The sequence below is a fragment of the Lepisosteus platostomus genome, chromosome 11, assembly GCF_059453375.1.
Source record: "Lepisosteus platostomus isolate fLepPlt1 chromosome 11, fLepPlt1.hap1, whole genome shotgun sequence".
Lineage (NCBI taxonomy): Eukaryota > Metazoa > Chordata > Actinopteri > Semionotiformes > Lepisosteidae > Lepisosteus > Lepisosteus platostomus.
This window is the reverse complement of record NC_142621.1, coordinates 29,325,836-29,352,516: the sequence shown is the minus strand read 5'-3', so window position 1 is coordinate 29,352,516 and position 26,681 is coordinate 29,325,836. Positions and strand designations below refer to the sequence as shown.

At 37.3% G+C, this 26,681-nt stretch overlaps 1 protein-coding gene across 6 annotated transcripts in view; it reads right to left on the bottom strand.

Moving 5' to 3' along the window:
• cacna1ea (calcium voltage-gated channel subunit alpha1 Ea) overlaps positions 1 to 23,513 on the bottom strand; it is a 344,022-nt gene extending 320,509 nt beyond the window's left edge. For 4 of the 6 annotated variants that reach the window (XM_088599061.1, XM_088599060.1, XM_088599062.1 and 1 more), the window contains exon 1: positions 22,839 to 23,511. The gene's annotated coding sequence lies outside the window, so the exon portion shown is untranslated. Of the gene's footprint in view, positions 1 to 22,838 lie in introns of all 6 variants that reach the window. The other 2 variants (XR_015925303.1, XM_088599066.1) reach the window with 1 other exon arrangement.
• Between the last annotated feature and the right edge of the window lie 3,168 nt (positions 23,514 to 26,681).

Genomic DNA, 26,681 nt, shown 5'->3' with positions numbered 1-26,681 from the left:
GTGTATTGTATAATAAAATACAAGAGGACAATGTCCTATGGAACCTTCAAGACCATTACGTACTGTATGTTGTAAGTTGTATTCACTTAAATATAAATAGTGCCTTTAGAAACTATTATCCACCCTCTGTATTTTTTCACAATTTATGTCGTAAACTCAAATTTCAAGAGAACAGAATTAGAAATTCAAAAAGAAATACTTTTAGACAGCAAAAAGCTTTTTTCATGTAATTAAAGGAAAGCACTGGAATATCTGATATACAGTATATTCATCCCCTTTGCTATGACACTCCAAATTGAGCCCAGATGCATCACATTTCCTTCCAAGATCACTCTAAAATGTCAGTGGATTCCACATGTGGTCAGTTCACTTGGTTGACTTGATTTGAAAAAAAAAAATACATGTATCTGTACAGTGCTGACAGTGCAGAAGAAATTCTACTATGAAAATTAAGGAGTGCCTGTACAACTCTGTGATAGAATGAAGGTGTGGTAATGAAGCATTTAGATCTCGGGAAGGGTATAAAAACATACAGTATCTAGGATGTTAAAAGTACCCAGGAGTACAGTGAGGTCCATTATTAGGAAACTGAATGAATACGGATCCACCCAGCCTCTTTCTAAAGCTGGCAGCCCTCCCAAGCTGAGCAACTGGATGAGAAGAGAAGTGACAAAGAACCCAATAACCCAACCTGACATAACTAAAAAGCTCAGTGGCAGAGATCAGAGAAGCTGTCCAAGGACAACAATCTCTGCAGAACCACACTGATTTAACCTCTAATTCTAATCATTACACAACATTTACGATTGTTCACAGGGAAGAGGACACTTTCTGAAGGCAATGTATGCTGACAGGTTTGTGGGCAATAAGACCAATAAAACACACACTGAACTTTGGTAATTAAAATAAAGATCGTACCTGAGGTAACAAGTTCTGAATGAGAATCTGTTTAGCCTCTATGAGAGGGATGGCTGTATAGAAGCAACTCCTGAGAAAAGACCACATAATAGGATGCCTGGAGGTTGCCAGAAGGCTCACAGTAGACCCTAAGACTTTGGCCTGAATACAAAGAGCCATGTCTTGTACAAATCACACATAGCTCATCACCTGTGTAACACCATCCCTACCATGAATGATGGTTGCGGCAGCATCGTGTTATGGGAGCATCATGTTACGGGGAGGATTTTCAGAAGCAGGGACTAGGACACTTGTCAGAATAGAGGGAACAACAAATGGAGCCAAATATAGGCAAATCCTTGAGGATAACCTGCTTCAGTCAGCAAAAGACTTTACACTGGGTTGAAGACTTTCGTTCCAACAGGACAACATCCCCAAGCATATAATGTAGCCAAAGTGGCTTCAGGATGAAAAGATGAATGTTAAGTAGCCCAGCTAAAGCCCAAATTTTAATTCCACTGAGACTCTGTGGAAAGACATGAAGAATGTGGTTCACCAAACCCCCCATCCAACTTGAGACGGCGTGAACAAATCTGCAAGAAGGAATGAGTGAAAAACCCCAAATCCAGACAAGCAAAGTTGATACTGACAAATCCAAGACTTATGTTGCTTCTACAAAGTATCAACTCAGTAGTGAAAACTAAAAAAAACAAGATATTTCCATTTTTCACAAATGTGTTACACAAAAATATATATTTTCCTCTTTCAATGGTTGCATCTGTGGTGTTAATAAAGGGAAAACATCATTTTAATGCATTAAGAATTCTGTTCATAACATTTGCAATTATTCAGGTGGGTTGAATACTTCTGAATGCACTGTATATTAACTCCACAATACCAGTAACATTCACTGAACTCTGTTCATTAAGAAGGATCAGAGCTCAGGTAATTGGTTCTGAATAAAAAGGACAGAATACCTTCATTATTTCTGTTATCAGGAGTAATACTGAGAATGTGTTAATTAAAAAGACCAAACTAAATAAGTCTCATTCAGTAAGTACTGTCCAGAATACACCATGAAAATATTCCATGAGCAGTCTGTATGCCATAGAGCCATAAACTGTGTGTACAGTAAATTAAATCTCTATTGTACACTCTGACACAGGAGTGAAAGCTGGGCTACAGATCTTGGACAAAGAGGGAGCTTGGGTTAATTAACAAAAAAATGCTACAGATGTTTATCCTAGCTGTTGTATGCAGGCATCTTACACTGAAAGAGCAGGGCAGGTACCATACAACACAGAGTAAACCAGCACAGACTGTTGAATTTAAATTAGCAATGGGAAATGCTATTCTATTTTAGACTGTTTTTCAAAGGATGAAAAACCTTTCATATTTCTCCTCCACCTTAATTATTGGTTCAGAACAGACCGTGAGCTTGAAGGAATCTTCTGCTTTCAAAGGATGAACTGAAATTGATGTTGACTCAGATTGCTTATTTTGCAAACGTGCGTGAAATTCAGATTAGATCTGATCTAATGCAGCTCTAGTGCATTCACAAAAGGGGAAAAGACTTCTGTAAAAATAGCTCATTAGTATTTTAAAATGTCGATCCACCAGAGAATGATTTTTATGGCTTTACGTTAAATGCACAACATTGCACAAATACACTGAAAGGAAAGCTAAATACAAGATCAGTAGCTACTGTAAATATTAAGAATCAGTAAATTGGCATTTAATTGCCTTAATGCTAGAGTGTCAACTGACTGCTATTTTCCTGACAGGGACTGGACTGAACAGGGCCTCAACTGACCTTTGACTTTAACTATGTTGGCACTAAAGTTAGTGTTTTCAAATATGACTATAAATATCAACACTACATCAAATAACCCAAGGAGACTGAAAATGTACTTGTTCTCTATACAAAGCACTGTTACCAGGCCTTTGTGATATACAAGGCCATTTCTACTGTGTTGTAATGTAACAAATAAAATGTCATTTGACACAGGTGAGTGACTCATAAGACCCAAAAGAACTCCAGGTACAACTTTGCCACACACCACAACCATTAGTAAGTCAACAAAAGAAGCTCCTTCTTTTTAATTCAAGCATTTTTAACAAAAAACTAATTATATCAGCATTACAAATTATTAAAGGATACATAAGCAGGAAAATTATTCCAAGCTTTTTCACAAAGGGACCGGAGTCAGACAAACAGGATGATCTTCAGTTTTTTTTTTTTGCTCATGATTGTCTGAATCCAGCTTTAACCATAATTTAATAGTCCACAATTGATTATACCAATCTAGTACAAAACCATGAAAGTGTAAGTGAAAGAAATATTATTTATTTTCTAAACAGTACTAATAGGCAATTATAGCCAGCTACTTTCTATCAGGGAAACGTGAGGGAATAAAATGTGGGAATTGTAGTTAGATGATGTGAGCTCATCCTTACCATCAAGACAGGACATGGATTTGCCAATAAGGTGGACTGGTGTCCCATTGATGCCTTACAAGACAAACCTCATAGATTCCAGAAGGTTTGTGAGGAAGATCTTCAATTTAGGCTCTTATGGACCTCAAATAAAACCTCTTGAAAATACTGGCAAACCTTTGTCACAATTACAGTCCTGTGCCTTTAATGGGACTCATTTTTAAAGATGCTTGTTCAGTACAACCTCAGAGTCGAGTCTACAGTTCTATTCTTTTAAAGATGATTTGGCCTCTAAACTCTCAATCCCAACCAAAGGGCTGTACATCATATTATTGTTACACATCAGTAAAACTAAATACTAATGGATATAAAACCTTTCTTAAATGAAGAATTAGTACCTTCAGTGGAAATACTGGCATTTAGTTTCTCACATTACATGCAGACCAAGAAGCTGCTCTCTCCCCTTTGCACTTTAACAAAAAGGAGGCTCTAGATTGCCAGTATTAATTGGACCCTGTGTCATCTGCAACCACTCTGGCCTGCCTTGCCCTTTTGGCATCTCTATAGTAAAACTGTAATTAGTACTGTAATTATCCCAACATATGGGGATCAATCAAGGAAAAAAAATGTTGCATTGCCATTTCCTCAGCGAAAATTGCAATGGTGTGCAAACAAATATTTTTAGAAATGGAGAAAAAACATTCAAAGTGCTTCAGAGAAAATTCAAAGTTAAAAATTAGGACTGTGACTCTTCCACCTTGACATTTGTCTGTATCTTACAACTAACACCTGCTTGCAACCATGCCACTAGGGGTACACTATCTGTCAAACATTATACAAAGGTGAATTACTGCTAGTTAATTAAAGTTGAATAAATGTTATAATACAACACATGGATGAGAACACAATGTGCTAAGAAATACTTCAGTTTCTTCAGTTACTGTAAGATAATTTTGGCACAGGCCACTTGTACAGCTCTTAGTAAAAATTAAGAGAAATACAAAAATATTTAAACTGGAAAGGAAATGGAGGACACAGGGAAGATTGAAGAAGAGCACCTTTATATAACAAATGTAGTAGTTCTCAGTGTATTCTTCAAAATAAACATGGAGGAAATCCCTACATTGATTTAAATCATTCTGGACAAACAAGGGTAAGGAAAACAGGTGGAAAGGAACATTTAGGGAGCTTTGATTATAATCAAACTTTCTTTGAAGAATATTTCATAAGTAGAGACCCCAAAAATGGTTTATAGCACCCACCAATAAAAAGGGCAAAAACACTGAACAAAGACTGCTTTGCCCGTCTGAACAAAGACTGCTTTACAAAGCCCGTCTTGTAAAGGTTATGGATTGTCTCATTTATTTTTAATGACTGTATCAACTGTATGGCATCAGTATTGTACTACAGTATTTGTAATCTTGGGGATAGTCAACTTGAATTTAGAAAAGGCTTCTCTAACTCCTAAATTTCAGGCAGTTCAGGCAATGCAAGGTTAATGCATAGAAAGAGTACTGGTAAGACTCAAGTGCTTAAAAATTGGGGTGGTATAATTACTGAAGTGTGACAGATATTTGTACAGATAGGAAGCCATTGAAGTCTGCAGATGATCTCAAAAAAGCAGGATTAACAACTACTGTAGAAAGGTGCAGGAAATACAAAATGGCCCAGACAAAATTCAAGACAAGGTTAATACCAGGCAGATAGCCTTGTAGACAAGTGTAGAGTGTTTTAGTGCTTGGAGATAGCATGTGAAAAATCTTAATATGAGATGGGGAATATTTACATTTTTATCTTCTAGATAATGTGTGGAAGCAATAAAAACATAAATAGCGTAAAGCAAAATTTAAATTAAGGGATGTTGTGAAAATTGCACACTGTATGCAGTATATGCTGGCTTGTACTGTAAGTACTTAATGGTTACCCACAGTTTATAAACGCAGATGCGCCTATGGAATCAGTCCAGAGAAGAGCAACCAGGAATAAAGAACTGAAGAACAAAGATTCTTTAGTCATCAGAGAAAACTAGAAACTGAGAATCTGAGTAAAGTATTCAAAAATCTCAAAGAGGCACTGACAGTCAGCCCAACTGAATTTTTCAGAACACTGTAATAAAAACCCAAGAGAGCAAGTGGAAACTACAGAAACACGGAAAATTGAGAGGTGCTTTTTACACAAAGTTGAGGGAGAGTAGAAGCTACCCAGTCATGTTGTGAAAGCAGAAATGCAGGTTGGATCCTTCAATCAATTTGTGCCAATAAAACCAAATGTCCCCCTTTCTTAAGTTGTATTTTCACATGCTGAAATTATTTTTGGTGAACACTCATTACAGCTAAAACATTCATCTGGAAGTTTCTTAGCAAGCAGCTACACTCTTTCTGCACTCACCTGCTTAGTTTTTATGTATTTCAAACTAAAGAAAGCACCTGCTCAAAGAGGCAAATCAACCGTTCTTGGCCTAAACCAGTTCAAATATAACCATTGTTCAGGTGACTCTCTCTCACTCTGTCCCTCTAAATGCTGGTAACCATTTAATCTTCATGTAAAAATAGTCCACCATTCAAAAGAACACCATAATAAAATTTCACTGTACAGGTTTTTTATGTTCTGATTAAAATTACTCAGATCACAGTAAGTGGGTTGTTAGCTTTTGACAAAAGAGTCAGAAGCTAAATAGGTTAGAGATGTAGTTAACTGTTATGACAAATATTTAATTCTCACCAACACCAGTAATTTATAAAGGTCAAATGATATACTATATACTATTTTATATACAGTATAGTATACTATATGCACTATATAGTATACTACAGTATATCACATTTAAAAACTAATATACAAAAGGTCTAATATTTATAATGGTTGTGAGGTCTTGGAGCCCAACATATTGCACACTGAGTGTGAGCCCTTTAAGGCATTGGTGTCCTGTCCAGAGCGTTGTTGAGCGTTGATTTCTTCACATCCAGGATAGGCTACCAGGAATAAGGGTCCTTCTGATAATGGATTGCTGAATCCAAACAAATATCGCATTGCATAATAGAAAAAAAAACATCACAATTGTGGAAATCCAAAGTCTCAGATGGCAACTGGAATGGAAATAAAAGCACTTCCCATGGGAGCACAGAAATTACAGTATATTTGCAGAGCTGTAACAGCAGTGCTATTAAGCTGAGAAATGATGCTTAATAATCAATGTGTGTATCCACAAAACACTCTGCGCTTCACCTGTGTCATAAATCTCCTGACTGGAAATGGCATAAAAAATATGCTTGTAATTTTCAGGAGAACCACAATGTTTCAGCTCTCTAATTGCAGATAACACTTATTTTTTTCCATTGTGCTTTAGTAATGCATCAACATTTAAACTGCCATGTGGTTTCATCTTCAGATAATCAATCAAATGCACTGCACATTAACGTATTAGATTACATTATAGGAAATCCAAGATGTTGAAGTACCCAACAAGGGTGGAAAAGGAAATATTAAAACAGTTTACACCTGGATTTTGGAGGGTCACTGTCTTGTCTCATTACTGTCTCATGTCATAGTATAGTACCAAATTGAAATTTGTATTTTGAATAGTTTTGGTTATCTAATGAAACAACATACTCAGTTCTTCGTTTGCCTGGCAAATTAAAAATTGTGGATAGATTTATTAGATTTGATATTCCATTATTTTATTACAACAAATAGCTTGTTTTGAAATTTCTGGAGATGAGATTTAATATTTAAAAAGATGTTCCTGGATCGCTGTTTAAGATTTATGTAGAGTGGATTTAATTATTAAAGGTATTTATCAAAGCTGTTTATCAAACTTTTTAATAGCTATGGGTGTTAATATTTGTGTTGGTTTTTAACATTAAACATGTATATACTGTACAACAGTCTTGTTCTCAGTGTAAATGATCATATACCCTGATATTTGTTGTTTATTTCTGCATTGTTTTTAGAGATTGCTTCTTTGAAGTGCTGCCTTCAGCATTATTTTAAATGATAGTCTGTTAGGGACTTTATCTTTTCTGTCCATTGTAACAGATATTTGAAGTCTTGATTTAGTGAAAACACACCCTTAATTTTTCCCGTCTATGTACTAATTTAATAGCAGCTATCTGGATACTTAATATGAGACACATGCAACATTATTGCAGAAAATACTGTAACCCATGTTAGAAAGTAACTCAATTCTGGTCAATTTATTAACTGTAAACAATACTGTTGTGTACTGTTGAAGGTTGTGCCTGCATCTTCTCTGCCATCAGCAACATCAGTTTAAAGACACAGAAAGCAATGACACACTTCATGTGTCATTTTGAAAACATAAATAGCTGATCTAGGAAGAGAAGGACTGGTGTGAGCTTTCTGGTCTGTTCATCAGGGAGAAGTGGGGAGGGCCATGCATAGAACAAAAGCCTATAAAGTATGAATGATTTTAACTGAACAAAATTAAATAATCTAACTGAAACCTAGGGTATATACTGTATAACCAACACTCGGCAAAACACTACCCATCACTATGGCTATTGCTTGTTTAAATGGAATGCATAGGATTCTGCTTTTTCAGCACACAGATCACATACAGTATTTAACCTATTTAAGTATACCTACTGTAACAACTAAGATTAGCAAGATATAAATTCCCAGGGAAATAAACATATGATATTAGTGTATTTAAAGCCTAATGACTGGTTGGGTAGAATCTTTCTAGCCTGTGGTAAAATCATTTTTTGGTGTACTGATGACTCAAGTTCAAAAGAAGGAATGGCCTAAGGATAGAATTAACAACTATGGGGAATCAATCAGAGATTTTGCACTTCATTACTGTGCTCTATGACGTAGCAGGAAGCCCAAGCCGTAACAGAAAAGAAATTGTCTAGCGCATTCTTGAAAAAGCTACAAGTCTATGTTTATCTAGCTTTCCCAGAAGAGCTATTCCTAATGAAGGTCTTGCAAGGCTCAGAACACAAACTGAAAAGAAACTGGCACCAGATAATCAGTCAGGGTTAAGCAATCCATCAGAAAACAAGACAGACATCTAAAATCTCAATCTGCACAAACACTGTGACCTCAAGACAGCAACTAAAGAAAAAAGATTTAATGAGGCTGACTCATGAAAAGGACTAGAGACAGGCAGGATCCCCATACTCTGTATACATGTTTTACAAAATTCAGTCACTGTTTGGTGTATACCATAGGGTAGAAATATGTCTGTCTCTCAGTGGGTAGTTTCTCATCTTAATCAAACAGCACATCAAACCTGAGATTTGTTCTTTCTTTTGGAAAGCAAAGGCAATGCAGGGTACACATTAAACAACCAAACGGAATTGCTATGAAATGAAGATCAATAAAAAGTATGACTGATTTCAAGCTAGAGGTGAGATACTTTTCTAAATTTAGTATAACAAGTCTCTGGAATGATTATTTACTGTCCTTTGAAATTCTGCATCCAAACTGCCTTTCCTAATAAAAGCCAAGATTGTCATTTCTTTCAACATGTCTACCAAAGACTGTGGAAGGCTCCAGGTTGACTGAACACTGTGCTCACTCATCCACACAGCCACCATGAAGAAAGCCCCCAAGGACAAAAGCATGCCAAGCACACGAAATACCAGGTATAAAGGGAAAATGTCAGAGGTGGGCCAGGGCATGTAAATAAGACTGACATTTCCTCACTCAGAATTGAAAAACCACTAGAAACACTGAAATAACTGCAGTTACTGTAAATTAGACTTCGGAGCGGCAATTAAAATCATTATCCGGCAGAAGAAAAATAAGTCTTCTGCTACACACAAAGCTAAATTGCTGAAATCTTCTGAGTAAACATTCCTCAAAGAAATAAACACATTTGAAGGTGCAGTGAACCATGCAGGCGAAAACTGGGTCTTCCATTTCTTCATTTCAGCATTATTTTCAATGACTTGATCAAAAACATTCATTAGCATGTACCTGACAGCAGGAGCATAATTATCTACAATACTGCAGACATATGAAGCTCTGTGAAGGAAACACGGGTTCCATAATGTTTAAATTAACTACTAAATTCTGCATTGTTCTTTATATAAAGATGAACACCCTCCGTACAAGTTTTACAAATATCTCTCATCCAACACAGTATGTTATAGTTAAAGATAAAAATTAATTCCAGAATTTATAGCACAATGGGATGGCATTCATAATGTGTTGGAACCATGCAAAACATTTTATTAACCACCTTTAAGATCTCGACCTTCAGATACTTACTGTACATGGAATTCACCACCACTGAGAACTAATTTTTCCTTAACTCTGTATACAGACCATGCAGCAAGTGTCTTACATGCCAGTTGCTCTGAACATTTATTGAAAAGAGTTTCTATTCAAAGGAAACAATTTCTTGTAGAAAAATAAAATCTGCAGAAGCAGTCTTAACCTGGATAAAGCAGAGAGGGAATAGAAAGAAGCAATCTACCAAGCCTAGCAATTTCAGAAAAAAGCCAAATCACTTCAGGAAATAGGAAAGTGTCCTTGAAATTTTTTGCAGTCTGCAGAAGAGATGGAATTTGGGATCTATTGTGCTCAGGTTCAAGTAATCTTTCATTATATATCATTTAGAAGGATTTACTTTCACAAAAAATAGGGCAATGTGTCTAACTGAATGGAAAGGATAGAATAATAGAGATACTGTATTTCAGGGGTGCTTTTGTCTATATTAATTTACTCCTGATATCTATTGTCAGTTTGCCATATGTATTTTTTAAAGGTTTCTTTCAAATGCCTTTAAAGGAAAAGGTTTATGAAAATATACAATATAAGAATGAAATCATAGCCATTGAATGCAAGTTTCCTTTGGAATGATCACCTTCAAAGCAGCTTTCTAAAATTTACACTCAGTTCAGTTTACTCTGGAATATCTGTTTATAATAACAAGAGCCTCTGTGGTTAAGTTCATTTTTTAAACAAAAACCCTTTATACATCAATTCATTTCCTAGCTGCTTTATTCAAAACAGGGTCATGGGGGAGCCAGACCCTATCCCAGCAAGCACAAGGTAGGATATACCCTAGACAGGATGTCAGTCCATCATTGAGCACGCACTCACGCCGGGCAAATTTTCCTAGAAGCCAATTAACCTATCAATATGTTTTTGGAATGTGGGAGGAAACCCAGCAAAAACCCACATGAACACAGGCAGAATATACAAACTCCATGCAAATAACACCCCAGGTCCAGAATTGAACTAATGAAGCCAGTACTGTGAGGCACTGTGATGCCATGCTGCACACAAACAAACAAAAAACAATGAATAAAGTCTGTTTATACCAGCTCCTCATATTATAGAACACAAAGAACAGTCTGTTTTATTGTCCAGGATACTCATACTGGCTTAAGGCCATAGGCACCACTGGGAAAATGAAAAAATGATTACATAAAAATTAGAGTCCTTCTTCCAAAGCCTGTCTTTAATGAGAAGACACCCAGAGAGGGAAAACAGTTAAGAATTCTGTTTTCAGCACGATACAGATGACAGAATAATATTCCAGAATTATATGATTGAGGAGGAATGGAAAATGTTATGTGGGTTTGATTGAGTAGGCCGATACACAGCGGCATGTAGGGTCTCCAGTATCACTGGTCAGGCCTACACAACAGGAAGTGGGCTAAAACACTAGAGACAAGGAGCACAGATAAATTAGCCCCTAGGCTCATATGGCCAATGGGCTACAATTCCAGTGATTCATGGAGCTAACACTCCATTTTGATCATCAACACACCAATGCATTTTCTCTTCAGACTGAAGAGTTTCATGTTATAGTCTCTAACACCCTACACATACATTATACAGTAAGCCTGTATCACAATCTCTGTAGTTAATAAAGAGGAGAATAAAAAAAAACTTGTGAGAGCAAGAAGGTGTCACTTCCTAAGGGTTTGTTATTAGGAAGAAAAAGAGATTACCCAAAACCTTGGAAATAAAATCAGATATGTTTCATGATTAGCATTTCACTGCTTAAATTTGATTAAATGGCTTTGGATTAAACCTCACTGTTATATAAAAGGGAGACAGAAATTGCAGGTAAATGGAAATGCCAGGATTCATTCATTCAACAATCCATAATTGCTAGACAAAAGAAAGATACACAACACCCAGAGAACATGCAATGAAAATAACTTCTACATGTAGTATAAACCAAATAATGTTACATACATGGATTCTTTTAAAACAGATTGCCTTTCATTGTCATTTCAATGTACCATGTATATTATATTCTATTGCTGCCATAATGAAATTTCACTCCAGATGAATTGCAAGAGACTTAGATTGAGACTTTGTAATAAATTCAGATGTAAGCTCTCTCCTTACTTTGAATACTGTATCAAAGGAAGGGTTCTTAGACTGCAGTTTGTGTAAGACAAGACCTGTGCGCTTACAAGTATACTTAATACTTAATCAGGACTAAAAAGCCTTATTAAAAAGCATATAGTACATGTGAAGAAAAAAAAATGGAAAATATAAATTGCAGCCAATTAGTGTGTGCACTTTTGGTCTTTAAATGATATATTTAGTAACATCTGAGGCAAGGATAAATTGATTTTTATCACTTGGCCTCATCCACCTTTCTTGTGATATTCCGTAGTCATGACATGATTGCTTTTCAAAGACAAATTATTTTAGTACCCTCTACCAAGAGACCCAGGTCCTTGTACACATTGCATTAATGAACCTGAACAGCAGCATGTTCCATATGACCAGCAGCTATATAAACCTGCAACTCACAACTGGCTCCCTGTATTGTACTCTGTACAACCAGTAGCATCTTAAGACATGAATCAAGTTTTTCTTAACCTATTGGTCCATGTTTCCCATAATGACTTGGAATCTGGCCGTGTTAATGTCACTTTCCATCCTGTCTGCTCCCTCTTATTGTTGTTTTAAAAGTGTAACTTGTCATTCACATGCAAAGCATGTTATTTTTTATGATGCCTCCATACTAAACAGTGAAGGATATACAGCCTCTTCCTTAGGTACCTTGGAGCCTGTCTGGACCTTAGGGGAATCATTTATCATATCACCCTTAAGTAAAAATGTTGGGGTTGTGATTCAGACCTTTAGCCATTACATGTTTACCATGGATAGTACATGGTTTCTTTAGCTAACTGATTTTATTATATCTTTTTTATTGCATAATTGAAATGTGCACCTTGTGCATTTCTTAAGAGGTATTTTAGAAGTTTTGTAGGTCGTGGTCTGCAATCACATTTAATTTTTTTTACTTTTTGGACAAATATCCCTAAGCTCTACAGCCAGCAGCCAAAGCGCTCTGCAGCTCACAACTGGCAACCCACTGAAGCTAAGCAGGTGTGAGCCTGGTCAGTACCTGGATGTGAGACCTCCTGGGAAAAACTAAGGTTGCTGCAGGAAGTGGTGTTAGTGGGGCCAGTGCTCACCCCTGCAGTCTGTGTGGGTCCTAAATCCCCAGTATAGTGACAAGGATGCTATACTGTAAAAAGGTGCTGTCCTCTGATGAGACGTGAAACAGAAGTCCTGAATCTCTGTGGTCATTAAAAATCCCAGGGTGTTTCTCGAAAAGAGTAGGGGTATTATCCCAGTGTCCTGGCCATTGGCATTTACCAATCATGGCCTCCTATTAATCCCCATCTACGAATTGACTTCATCATCCTGTTCTCCTCCCCACTGATAGCTGATATGAGGTGAGTGTACTGTGTGCACTATGGGTGCCATTGCATTGTGGGAAGAAAAGTGAAGAATTATTATATTATTTTCATATTTTCCATATCTGTCAATTGAAATCAGTTAAACAATTGAAGGAAGATTGAAATATTCAGCTGCCAATATTGAGTTGGGCACCTGAAATTCCTTCCTATGTTCTAGTGACTCCCAGTCTCTTTGGAGATGCTTCCTTACTGGGCCACAATAAAGTCAGTGGAGTTTCCTAACCAGCAAGGACAAAGTCCTAGGATTAACCAAAGGACATGTTAATGGTAAGCTAGCTGCATGCAGAGAACAGGCAGCCAAAACTCACTGCTATGGTGACACAGGGTGAGCATAACTGGTATCTTATGCTTGAGTAACCATTCAAACTTATCACTTTATGAATTGCAGGAAATTAGAATGCCAGTTGCAGTTTAGCCCACCATCCTCACATATTTCAATGGACACAAGTATAAATATTTCACCTGTGGTAAAAACTGCAGTAAAGTTTTAGCAGGGATTCAGTTTCGAAAAGGTGAATGAAAATAAAGCTAAAATCTTCATTCTGAATTCATGCCAGGGCTGAGCAAAATCAAACTGTTTCCTGTGATTTGTAGTTCACACGTTTGCATTTTGCAAAACGTGGGGATCATGTAAGTATGCATTATCAAGGACAGGTTAAGGAGTACCACATACTGTATCAAGAAGATGTTGATGTTAGAGATTTTCACTTTTTCAAGACACAGGTCAGTTCCTTTAAGTTTAATGAAAGGGTAAAGCAAATAGAAATGCTACTTCCATTCCTTAAGATCAGCCCTGTGTCCTTACCTCAGGCCAGGCAAAGTCATGTTGATTCCTAAAAACATAAGCAACAACATAAAAAAGACTCCCATTTTCTAAGATAAGATATCACAGGGGCACTCAAAGCATGTTGTCCTTGTAATAAAATAATTGATTTCACTTAAGCATTACAGCATTGAATAAAGCCATGCACAACATGATGCTGCCATCATCTTCACAAAACAAAAACATAAAATGCATGTCAAATGCTTGTTTTTCTTAATATCAGTTGAGTTGTTAGCATTTTTTCCCCAATAGTAGGCACTATTTGAGATTTACAATCCAGCTCTCACCCAGATTATACCCCAAACTCTCCCGATGTTATAGTAATCAGTAGTTCATTCATTTCTTGGTCACTGATAGCAGGGATAGTGACCAGTGTTACCTGCATAAGATAACTGTTAGAAATAAGGATGAGTGAGAATAGTTATAAAATAATGAGTTCTTAAATCAATATATATAATAAAGTCCTGAGTCCAGGTTCCTATGGGAGAAAAATGATAAAGGTTAATAATTATACTCCCTTTAGTCTGGAAATACAAAATCACTTGGCACTCCTGTTCTTGGCTTCACTGGCACAGGCTGGTGGCAAACATTGTAATACAAATGTGTTTACCCAACTTTACAAGTTGCACACAACATTTCACAATACTTACAAATCCAGAGCTCTACCTTCTTACAGGCATAGGAAATCCAGAATTCATTGTGAAATCAAGATGCAAAAAGGGCAAAACAAGGAACTAATATCCTAAACAATAAGGATTCCTCTACAAGACCGACTTTCTCTCTCTCTAGAATGGACGCTAAATCAATGGGAAGCAAATGGTCACTATTAACCCAAGAGAAACGATTATTCAAACAGAGACCTCTAGTGCTCAGCTCCAACTTGAACACACCATTCTACTCCTGCAGATAAAGGTCACATTCATATTCACCGCGCAAGCTCATTAACATTTCAGCTAAGGAATTTAGCTCTTAAATGTACCAAAAGCCAACATCTTCATGACCTAAACTCTGTCAGATATATCCTACTGTTTTCAGGTAAATTGAACCCCCTGCTCTGCAGGCCCTTCTGTCTGTCAAGTAAGTATTGCCTGTCAGGCAACTAGGAGTCACAAATGTATCTTAGTCTTGGACTGATATTCTATTCATTTATCAGTCTGTTATGATCCATCCAACTATACAAAATGCTGACATTCTATACGTTACTATTGAATCCACATTTTCCTTGTATAGCTCTATTGCATGACATGCCAGCAGCCATGTCACCCTGCAACTTACAATTGGCAACCCACTGAAGCTCAGCAGGTGTGAGCCTGGTCAGTACCTGGATGGGAGACCTTCTGGGAAAAACTCAGGTTGCTGCTGGAAGAGGTGTTAGTGAGGCCAGCAGGGGGCGCTCACCCTGGGGTCCATGTGGGTGCTAATGCCCCAGTATAGTGATGGGGACGCTATATTGTAAACAAGCACCGTCTTTCGGATGAGATGTAAAACCGAGGTCCTGACTCTCTGTGGTCATTAAAAATCCCAGGGTGTTTCTCGAAAAGAGTAGGGGTGTAACCCTGGCATCCTTGCCAAATTTCCCATTCCTCCTAATAATCCCCCTTTATGAATTTGCTACATTACTTTGTTCTCCTCCCCCCACTCCGAAAGCAGGCGGAGCGACGCACCGGTTGGAGTATTCTCGGTTGCATTTAATATTTGGTTCAAACCACCAAATGCAGACGGGCGTGCCGACAAGCGGCCCCTGCTGATGCGGGATTAACGCTAGGATGAGAGAGCTCTATTGAATGGTCCTTAAAACCACATGCTAATGGAGCTTTATTTTTTTTTTTTTTGCTGAACATATACAGGGTTGAGAAATCAGTGCAGAGAAAATCCAGTTTATTGTAATTGTATTTCAATACCCAGCTGAGTATGCAAATCTATGCTATATAAAGTTGACCACAGGTGAACTCTCTCTTTTCTCCCCCATCATCTCCATACAAAAATAAAAGAAAAAAGGTTGAACTAATACCACAGATCACACTATTTTTAAATACTCTTGTATTGTGTAATAAAACTAAGAGTTGCAAAATGTCAACAGTAATGATGTTTGCCCTTGGGCTATTACAAAGTCAGAATGCTTTTGTGCAAATTGAAACACTGCACGGTAATATCCAGCTGTCACAGAATACTGCCAAAACTAAGGCAGCGTTTCAAAAGGATCAGCCATTCAAGATGAAGGCCAAACAGGAAAGAAAAGCACACAGTGGTTTAATCAAAGCAGCAACCGTACCATTCACATTGTTCAGTTACCCTCATTGAGTCCAGACGAGCATACTAGATATTTTAGGAAATATAAGTAGTATTTATAAGCTAAAAGAAAAAAAAATGTCCTGCTTTTGTTACTCTCATTTTTGATCGCTACTGACATCACATTTGTGTGTCATGTATCTGGAACCCCTTGCCTGCTGTGTTTCTTCTATTTAGCAGTTTCATGGAGCTTCATCCTGATGTCAGCTCCAATCCTAATACAATGTGAAGTATAATAGCCCATTATCCAGCACAATTCAATTAAAAATGTCACCACTTTCTTTTAAAACTGACACTCAAAAGCATTACATAGTTTAAAACTGTCTTTTTTAAAATACCCATGTGTCAACACAAAGTCACTGGTTTTCATTCAATTTGAAAGGTACACATTAAGACAGGCATCACCTTGTTAATATTCACAGGCATTAGGAGCTTCACAGGAAATTCAAGAGAAAACTCTTGTTAGCACCCATAACATACCTTAATTCATGGAGCTTACTCACTTCATTATCTCATGATGGGAAATTTGCTTTGCTGGAAGGTAAAAGATGCAACACAATACCAAATACATTTAACACAAAAAATAATATTCATGCACAAGATTAAAAACAAGTTAAAAGCTTTAAAGTAATCCTCACAATCCAGAAATAGATGAAGTTATCAGCAGTGTATGAGACAGATACAGATACAGTACATGTTGAAAATAAAATTCAATAGAATTTAGGTTGTCTAAATCAACTTCTTGATGGAAGGAGCTCAAATTTACTGTACAAACGATGTTCATGACAATCAACGATTATATTGGCCTTTGACAATACTTGTTGGTGTACTTGTAGATGTCTGCACGCTGCAGCTGTTGAGCACTGATTTGGCTACTTTCACTATCCTGCTCAGCTTGTTAGTATTGCATGTATACAAGTTAGCAAATCAGGCTATCACAGTGAAGATTAAAACAAATCATTGAAAATACTTAATACTGTAAACAGGCTATATGTCATTTGAAAGGCTTCCTAGACTATATACAAGAAACAGATACCCAGATGATTTAACAATGATATTTTAAGTCACTGGTTGCAATATATATTAAACTTCTGTGATTATAGTTTAGTAAAGTGTTAATAAAAACCCTAGAAGAGGCTCTTTGACCCATCGAGCCCATTTGATGGTTAGAAGCTAATTGCTCCAAGGATCTCATCCAGCCATATCTTGAATGAAGCCAAGCCTTTGGCTCCAATTGCATGCTGGGTAGTTTGTTCCATACTCCCAAAACATTTGAGGTTGTGTATCTGTAGCTAGACCCACAATGATATGGCTTATTTAACACAATCTGGGTTATAAATTAACAGCATCAAATTATGACTAAATATGTAGTTACAGAAAGACAGTAACGGAGTAAACCTTCACTGTACCTCTGCCATTCCAAAATCATGGCAAAACCCTTTACCTTTTCTGTTATCTCTCCTGACTATTCAATATTTAAAGTTGCATCTTAGACTCTGTTCCTACAGAGTTTAGTTATTTTAATTATGCTTTTCAAATATTTAACAACAGGAGATTTATTTATGGCAAAGCACTGATCAAATCTATTGCTTTCAGCCATCTGCAGGCTTTATTTTCCAAACACATCATACCCTGAGGCCTACTTTACTGGTCATTAAAGTCAGTCCCATACTTGTGCGGTCAGGGGTTTACATGGTAAAATATTTGTAAGATGTAAAAGCAAAAAACTGACGTGCATGACTACAACTCTAAAATACGACAACTGATCATTTCCTACTTAACTGAACAAAAATGTTCCAATCTTCTTCAACTGATGAAGTAAGGCTAACCTCAAAGACCTGACTCTCCAGGCTCAAGGATGGACATCCCTTCTGTTTTATTTTTAAATATTAATATACTACTTCCCTTACAGATTAATATTAATCTGCGCAGGAATTGAGCTACAGTGAAGAGAAAATTCCATTGTGCAGCAGATCATACTGATCATACTACTGTAGGTTTCAGAGCTGCAGAGATTAAGGCATTGACTCCTCTCTTAGTATGAACAAATATTCTAGGCACTCTTATCCCCAGGCTCAACATGATTTTCACAAAGAGAAGGATCCAAAGATTGGAGATTCTTAAACTCTATTAAAATTTTCTGTATTTAGAGTGGGATTGTCAGACAACAGTTTTCAGCACATACTGAATATTAAACCCAACAACTAAAAGTATAAATTCTCTTCATTATAGTATCATACCATTTTCTGTTTAGCTTGGAATATACTTAGCCCTTCCAAAAGGAAACGAGCAGAACAGTTCAATTATCATTTAGCAATCATTCCTTTCAGGCATACTAATGAAGGTAATTGAAACTGAGCTCATTCACTGTAGTCTCTGATTACCAGAGCCAGCACTAACTGCATGGGAGCTTGGGGACCAGGAACAAAATAGAAGTCATTTTCAGATTCCACAAAATTGCATTTTGTCTTTTTCATGAAAGGAAAAGATAGTGCTAGCAACGCAAAACCGATCAAAAAAATTCTTAGTCACGTTCCGCAAAGATCAAAATGTAACATATTTTAGGCCAATAAAACACATTTCCTGTGCTGGTAAGGTGACAGCTACTCTAGACAGGGAGGATTAATTCAATCAAATTGACTGATTAACAGTCAAACAACTTTTGCTAAATTTTCACCAGCACATCTTTGTGATCAGCCTTTCGGATGAGACATTAAACCGAGGTCCTGACTCTCAGTGGTCATTAAAAATCCCGGGGCATTTTTCAATAAGTGTAGGGAGTTATCCTGGTTTTGGGGCCTAATTACCCCCTCTGCCTTTACTTTGGCCTCAAAATTGTCCCCATGTATGATTGGCTTGCACTTGCCCTGCAATGGACTAGTGACCCGTCCAGGGTGTACCCTGTCTTGCGCTCGTCGCTTGACAGGTAGGCTCCAGCTTCCCGCGACACTGTATGGTACAGTATAAAGCAGTTTGGCAAATGACATGACATCTTTGTGATGTGGGAGCACGCTGGAAAACCAGATGAAAATACACATGGACACAGGGAAATCATGCAATCTCCACGTAGGAGTCTCTGTTCAAAATCAAACCCAGGAGCCTAGAGGTGTGAGCCAGGTAGTGCTGAATGCTAAACCAACATGCCACCATATTAGGACAGTAGCTGTGTGGCAATGTCCAGAACATTAAAAAACTTCTAACTGTTGTCCATTTTAAAAATCTTCAGTTTGGGATGGACAATAAGACAATGTATGGTATATGTGTAATCTATACCATGCTATATGTTTATTTGGCATGTAAAGATCTGAACTGATCTGAAAAGAAAATGCACACATGATCAACCTTAGATTTCTACATTATATAATATAAATTGATAAAATCAGGGAAAACTTTTAAAACAGTATGTAATGATTCCCAGAAGAAAGTGTAATGGAATTACAAATTTTCCACACTTTAGGATTCTACTTGATCTCATTCCTCTTATAGCAACGATCTTTTATTGATTTAATTCCCAGTGTCTATGCCCCCAGGTGCATAGTTTAAAGGGATTCTAAATCATCTCATCACAACTTCATTACCATTTTAGTAATATTTTTGGCCCAATGGTACTTCTATATTCAAAACAGAACTACTGTGGATAACACCCAAGCTTATCAAAAAATAATGCCCAGTTTAAAATTCACAAACCTTTACAGAGTCTAAGGATAGTACAAAAAAAACCAAACTGCCCTCCAATAAATTTTATACTGTATGTCTTTCTTATTTTTGCTCTTGAAACAGATCTATACACTTTCATATTACTAATGCTGTGCTACAGTGCTCGGTTAACAGATGCATTCCAGGATTCAACAGAATATCCTGTTATAACAGGCTGAACAGAGAAAACTACAAGGAGACTTCACATTGAAACAGAGGACACAAGTGAAAATGTGAAAGTACATTTAAAACTGAAAATTGGAGAAACGTCTTTAACCAAAGGGTTCTGAAAGTATGGAACAAGCCATGTGGTTGAAGCCGATACCTTACTTCTAATTCTTCGATAAAACATTTAACTGCCAAACAAGTCAGATGGGTCAATTGACCTCTGCTTGTTTGCCAATTTTCTTATGAACTGCTTCAGGAAAGAAGATACTTTTACTTGTAAGGAAAAGTCCTAGAAAGCTTTCCGTTGTGACCAATGGAATAAAAATAATTTAAACGCCAGTACTGAATTACCAGGCAACTGCAAATAAGCAAAATTCCACAATCCACCCCCCAGACACACAATATCCTTAGAATAGGACAATCAACCTATTAGAATGTTTGGAATGTGGGAGGAAACTGGAGTATATGGAGAAAACCTACATGAGTGCATTGAAAACAAGCACACTCCACACATAAGGAGTCTCATTCTAGAATCAAACCCAGGTCCATGGTGCTATGGGGCAGCAGTGAATAACTCCCACCCACTCAAATCCAGCCTTCCACCCTCTGTGTCCCTTGAAAAGCTAATAAGTCACATCTTCCTCTTTCCCTCTATTCTCCTTTCTTACTTCATCTTCTCTATGAGACAAGGGAGGAGAACAGTGACCAGCAAACATTGGGACAGCTCTCTGCTTCCTTCAGACAGCCCTTCATTCCTTCCTTCATCACTTTCCAGTGCCTTTTTTAACTCCTATCTTATTATCTATTGCCTATTAATACCTATTGGACTATACAGTACATACTGTACTGAATAACACTCCATTACTAATCTGATTAATTCTAATAAGGTGTATCAAATGCCTGTGAAGCTTTCCCATGATTGTAAATAAAAATGCAAATGTGTAGTTCTGAATGCACAACTGCCAAGTGAAATATAAATATTGGAAGAGTTTTTATTTAAATGCAATTGCTTTTGCATTTGGTCCTAGGTCCTACTATCTCCTGCTGAATTGTGAGAATGATTAGAGACACACAGCAATAAGTCTCATACTTCTGAGAATCTTAACCATCACCATGCAAACCTTAAGCTTTCTCTCTAAAAAGCAGTTGTTCCATAGAGTCACCAGTAGCACAGACCAAATAACACCTTAATTTAAAGACGATATTGAGAATTTAATGGTAATGTTGTGCACTCCATTTTTTTCCCAGGAAGTGGAACAATAAATGGTTCACCATTTTGATACTTACCGTATTCCTGTTTTCTTTCAAATTGACAATGCTGCCTCTATCGCTACAGTGGGCGGCAGCTAAAGACCTGTATAATGATATCTGAACCCGTTCCCTATACTGTACATAAAAGCAAATAAGTGCAATCAAAACTCTTCAGCCTTGTCTCAAAGGCTGTCTAGTTTGAATATACACTATTGGCCGCTCCCACGTCCATTTAATCATCGAATGTACCACAGTCCACCTATCGAGACATAGATTGTCTTCAATGTAATCTCGGCAGTAACCGGACGCTATCATCAAAAGTATGCAGACACACCCTGTATACCGTGTAGCCAATTATGACTGCGGTGAACAACTCATTACATTCACAGACAAAAATAACAAATATTCTACATTTATGGAACCTATGCTGAGCACAATTGCAATATTTATGTTGCATCTTCTTAGTTTTTATTCTTATTTAAATAAAAAACGTAAGCACATGTTCGTTTATAAGGGTGCAAAGCTTATCACATTTTACAAAGTTATGCAGTCAGCTACAGGTGTCACTGGTATATTGTAGCTGCCTGCGCAATGACAGAATGAAAGTAAATCTTTTTAAGGAATCATTTTCCTGGGGATGTCTAAGGACAGAAAATCACTATTCATTTACTACAGTACACTATTAACATTTTGCTTTGTGCTGATATCTTTAAAGAAAGTATTAGGCATTAAATAGCCTATCACATATAATATACAGAACAACTAATGCATACACATTTGGACATCATTAAAACATGAGTTTCCTATCAGAGTGAAAAAATGGTGTGTATCGAAATGAAAATGTATTTGATTCTTCAATGGACAGGTGTAATTTATCATAAAGCAAATATCCTCTGTGCGCGTGCTTGTGCGTTTTGTACCAATCTAGTCTTCCATGTCTGATTAAAATGCTCACTGGTCCGACTTATGTTTTGCCTCTTAACAGAGTGCAGAAAATTCAAAATGGTCACAACTGACGGTTCTTTAAATAACACTTGACTGCATTTGGCAAAGCATTATAAACCGGTGTTCAAAGCAAACAAATACAGTAGCCTATTACAGTAGGTCAGGTCTCAAACACAAACATGTAGACTACTAGCACAGAAACACTGTATTTGTAAGCATTAACTTTGTAACAATACTTTAGCATCCCACACATACTCTGTAACAGCTTCACCACTCCCTAGTTGTGCAGAAGTCTTCAATTTCCATACCCGGTTTTTATACCAAAAAAAAATGATTCCATTGATTAGACAAACTTAGCTCCGTCCGCTTGCACCAGCGAAAGAGCAAAGAGATATCACTCCAGTAACGTAATCCAAACGTCTCTTTAATACTGTAATGGAAATAAAAACGTTTCACATAATTAAATATTTGGCTTTAAAAATTGACACCATTCATATTTGCTTCTCATTAAACTAAACGCAAGAAAAGATCCACAGGTACAACTACAGTGTGATCTTTTCTAAAAAAAGGGGGGGGGGGGGGGTTATTTCAGCAAATAAAGCAAACGTCAAAAATGTTCTTACCTAAAAGAGATGATAGTTTATCCATGCTTTCAGCACTCCCATGAAATTCAGTATCTGCTCAACGAGAAGTATATTTAATGGTCTTTTTTATTCTTAAGCAAAGTGAAAAGACAGCGCGAAGAGAGATGCGCGCAGAGCTCACATCGACATCCTGTAAAAACTGTGACTCGGAGCCAGACAGGTTAACACACTAGAGGGGGCAGACAGCCAACAAGCCTCAGAGTGATGCTAAAAAATGCATCACATACATACTCAGAGGGGTAAAAAAAACTTGTTGCGCGTTAACACAATATCAGTCAGCCCGTTAATCCTATAAGAATGCTACAGACAGCAGATGTTTAAATCCCTAATTTAAAAAAAAAACATATTTTTAACCACGTCCATTATTTAATCACTGTCGACGCGCTACCATCCTAAAGACAGGTCCAAAACATAAACTGGGTGGGAGCGGTCTCCTCCGCTGACAAGAAAACATTAATAAGAAGAAATTCCGATATAACGTGTGAGCCATCTGCTCGACTCGTGAAAATTAATTCGACAAAGAGCTTTGGGAGGATGCCATGTGTCAGTTTCTGCTCCGCCGGTGTGCGATCTTCTCAATCGGAAAGTCTGTGGATGAATGAAGCCAAGCGAAAAGGCGTGCGTGGGTGTCCATTCATATAGACTGTTTTTTTTAGTACTGGTGGTAGCCACTGTGAATCTATTACGAGGGTATGAGGACGGTCAGCGATTTACTTGCTTGTGTTTTAATGGGTAATGACACGCACAATCAGTTTTCTAACGAGCGATCTTTTCATTTTGTTCTAAAAATAGTTCAATTTAGAGGACAAAGCATACACTCCTATCCCTACCTGTTGCCAGGTCAGATGTTTTTATCTCTAACTGCACCACCTCTTGTTGAGGTTATCAAATTGAAACGAGTGATGAAAACAGATAAAACAAACGAGCCAGTATCACGCGCAACATAATTCCTAAAAAATAATAATCTACAGTATGTGCAAGGTGTTTCTAGTCTAAGGGGAGCACAGCTCTTTCTGAATATCGCACAGAACGCATGTCTGTTTTAATTCTTTTCGAGGTTAAAAACAATTAGAAATAAGGTTAAATAATAAAAAATAATTCAACTTGAATGAAAACGGGAGCATGTGAGTTTTTTTGGACCTGAGATAGAACACCATGTTTAAGGCGCTTCACCGTCACAGACTACGAATTGACTTTCGAAAATCTGAACACGTCTTTAGAATACCAAAGAAAGTTAATACCGTATATCTTAACTAAGAAGTTCTAACAAAATATCCCGTTATCTGAATGGCATTGCATAGAGCAAAGTTATATTTGCCATAAATAATTGTAGTTCACAAAACCCAGTCACATGTATTCACACGCCTATAGTTATTATTTTGTCAGTCCTCTTTTGGCTGGGATTACACTAACTACAGTACATGGTTCCTAAGGTTCTGGCTCTTCAGAGGTGAAATGAATGAACATACCTTCACATAGAAAGTCCTTCAGTTCCTTTAGTTTCTGTTTGTGAAGTCCTACCCTGAGCCGAGGTCTGGAAAGTGATATGGTCATTAAAGAACAATTTATTTTGAGCACAGTTACCCACCCCTTTGTCAATCTGGATGAACGCTTTGGATCACTGATATACTGGAATGGCAGTATTCAGTCCAGCTTGAGCTTCTTGGCAGAAAAAAAACAGGTATCTGGCCAAACTGTCCTGGTATAGTGGGAGTTCATGATTTCCTCTGAACAAGGGTTCCAGGACCCAAAGATGCAAAACAACCCCAAAATATAATAGATTTGCAATATTACAAAGTGGGGATGAATGTTTTCTCAGCATAAACTTAATCTTTTTTATGCCAATCATAATACTGATGAGCATGTCCAAAAATTATATTTGTTATTGGTGTTTCATTTTACCATAAGACAATGTTTCGATTGTCATTCAAATGATGTTGGAGTCTCCTGGTTTTGCTAATCCACATTCACACACCAATTTTAAATGGTAGTTTTATACAGTTTTTTTTAATAATATCATCACTTTATTAACCCTTTACAATTTCTTGCATAAGGGATTATCTTTTCACATACCCCAGCTTGCTCTCCATGAGACACACAGATAGGGAGAGAGAATGGGGTCAGAGCACAGGGTCTGCCAGTTCACAGCCCCTCTGAAGCAGTTGGGGTTAAGGGCCTTGCTCAGGAGCCCAACAGAGTAGGATTCCTCTGCCAACTGCAGGATTTGAACCAGCAACCTTCTAGCCACAAGAACAGATCCTTAGCCACAGAGCCATACAGCTTGTATCCTGAAGATGCCAGTGTGAATTGGAGACCCATGCCTGTTGCCTTAGGATTTGCAGTTGCCTTCCAAACCACATGTTTCACAGTCCATGGTGACATGATACACTTGTGTCCTCTTTCTGGTAGCCTGGCCACTACACCACCCATCACCTTTCTAACCCCTTTTCTCTGCAAGCAACAAGCACAAGGCAGAGTACACCCTTGATGGGCTGCCAGTCCATCATAGGGCACACACAGACATAAACACAGACATGCACACACTCACACCAGGCCCAATTTTCCCAGAAGCCAATTAACCTACAGTACCAGTATGCTTTAGGACTTTGTGAGGAAACCCGAGCACTCTGCAAACACTACAGGAGAAACTGGTAGATTCACCCAGTTTTTCTTCCAACTTATGGACCATTGTCTGCAGTTCTCAGAGATCACAAAAGTATGTATTGTAAGTCAACAGATGCTGCATTCACCATTAAAATTAACCTTCAAAGCTTCATCTCCTGGTGACTAATTTTGCATAGCCAAAACTGTGCTAAAACGAGCAGCCTTGACATAAGGATAATACATGTGTGGCACAAGACAAAGCAGAAAATGGATGAGACACACTCTCTCTTTAGACCACCTTTCAGATTGCAGAAAACTCATCTTTGACCTACAGGTGTGGAAGTGTTGTGGGAACATTAGACAGTTCCATTATGTTAATTAACATTACTTGTTCTTACAAGTATGACTTTGTGCCACCAGGGTACCTAAAGTGCCAAAAATATTTTTTCCCCATAATTGCTTGTAAGAAATGAGCACACAATTGTCTGAACATATGCAGAGAGGAGGAAAAGAATTAGCTGGAGTTTATGAAATGCAAGAATAAACAGAGCTACTTGAATTTTCAGGATAGCAGAAGGAAAATAAAACAGGATCTCCATTTTTAAGTAGGAAAGATTTGAATGCCTCCATAAATTAGTTAAATGTGTCCCATTTGTACATCTTTCCATGGTATCTGGGCACATCTACATCTGGCATTTGGAGTACAGTATATAAATATTTAGCCGCTGTAAAGTTTTAATTTCATTATTTATGAGACAGCCTACAATTTGAATAACTTAATTTGCAGCCTAAACTAATGCCAAGAGAATTTTAGTGATTCTCTCCATGAAGGCCTTTGTTTTCTTGAAAATGAGGATGTGACATATTTTTGGCAAGCATCTTTGTTTTTTCCATCGAAGACAAAAGCATTCACTGATCTGCATAAACTATTGAAAATGTGGAGTTATAAAGTGTATTAAAGTTCAAAATCATATTGCATTTGTACTGTATATTACATTTTTAAAGGAAAATACAACAGAATATACATATCATGTCTGTTAAAAGTGTGTATGCTAAAAATATGCTTTTACACTAAATTGCATTGCAAAATTATTCGGCCCCTTTACTTTCAGTGCAGCAAACTCACTCCAGAAGTTCAGCGAGGATCTCTGAATGATCCAATGTTGTCCTAAATGACTGATGGTGATAAATAGAATCCACCTGTGTGTAATCAAGTCT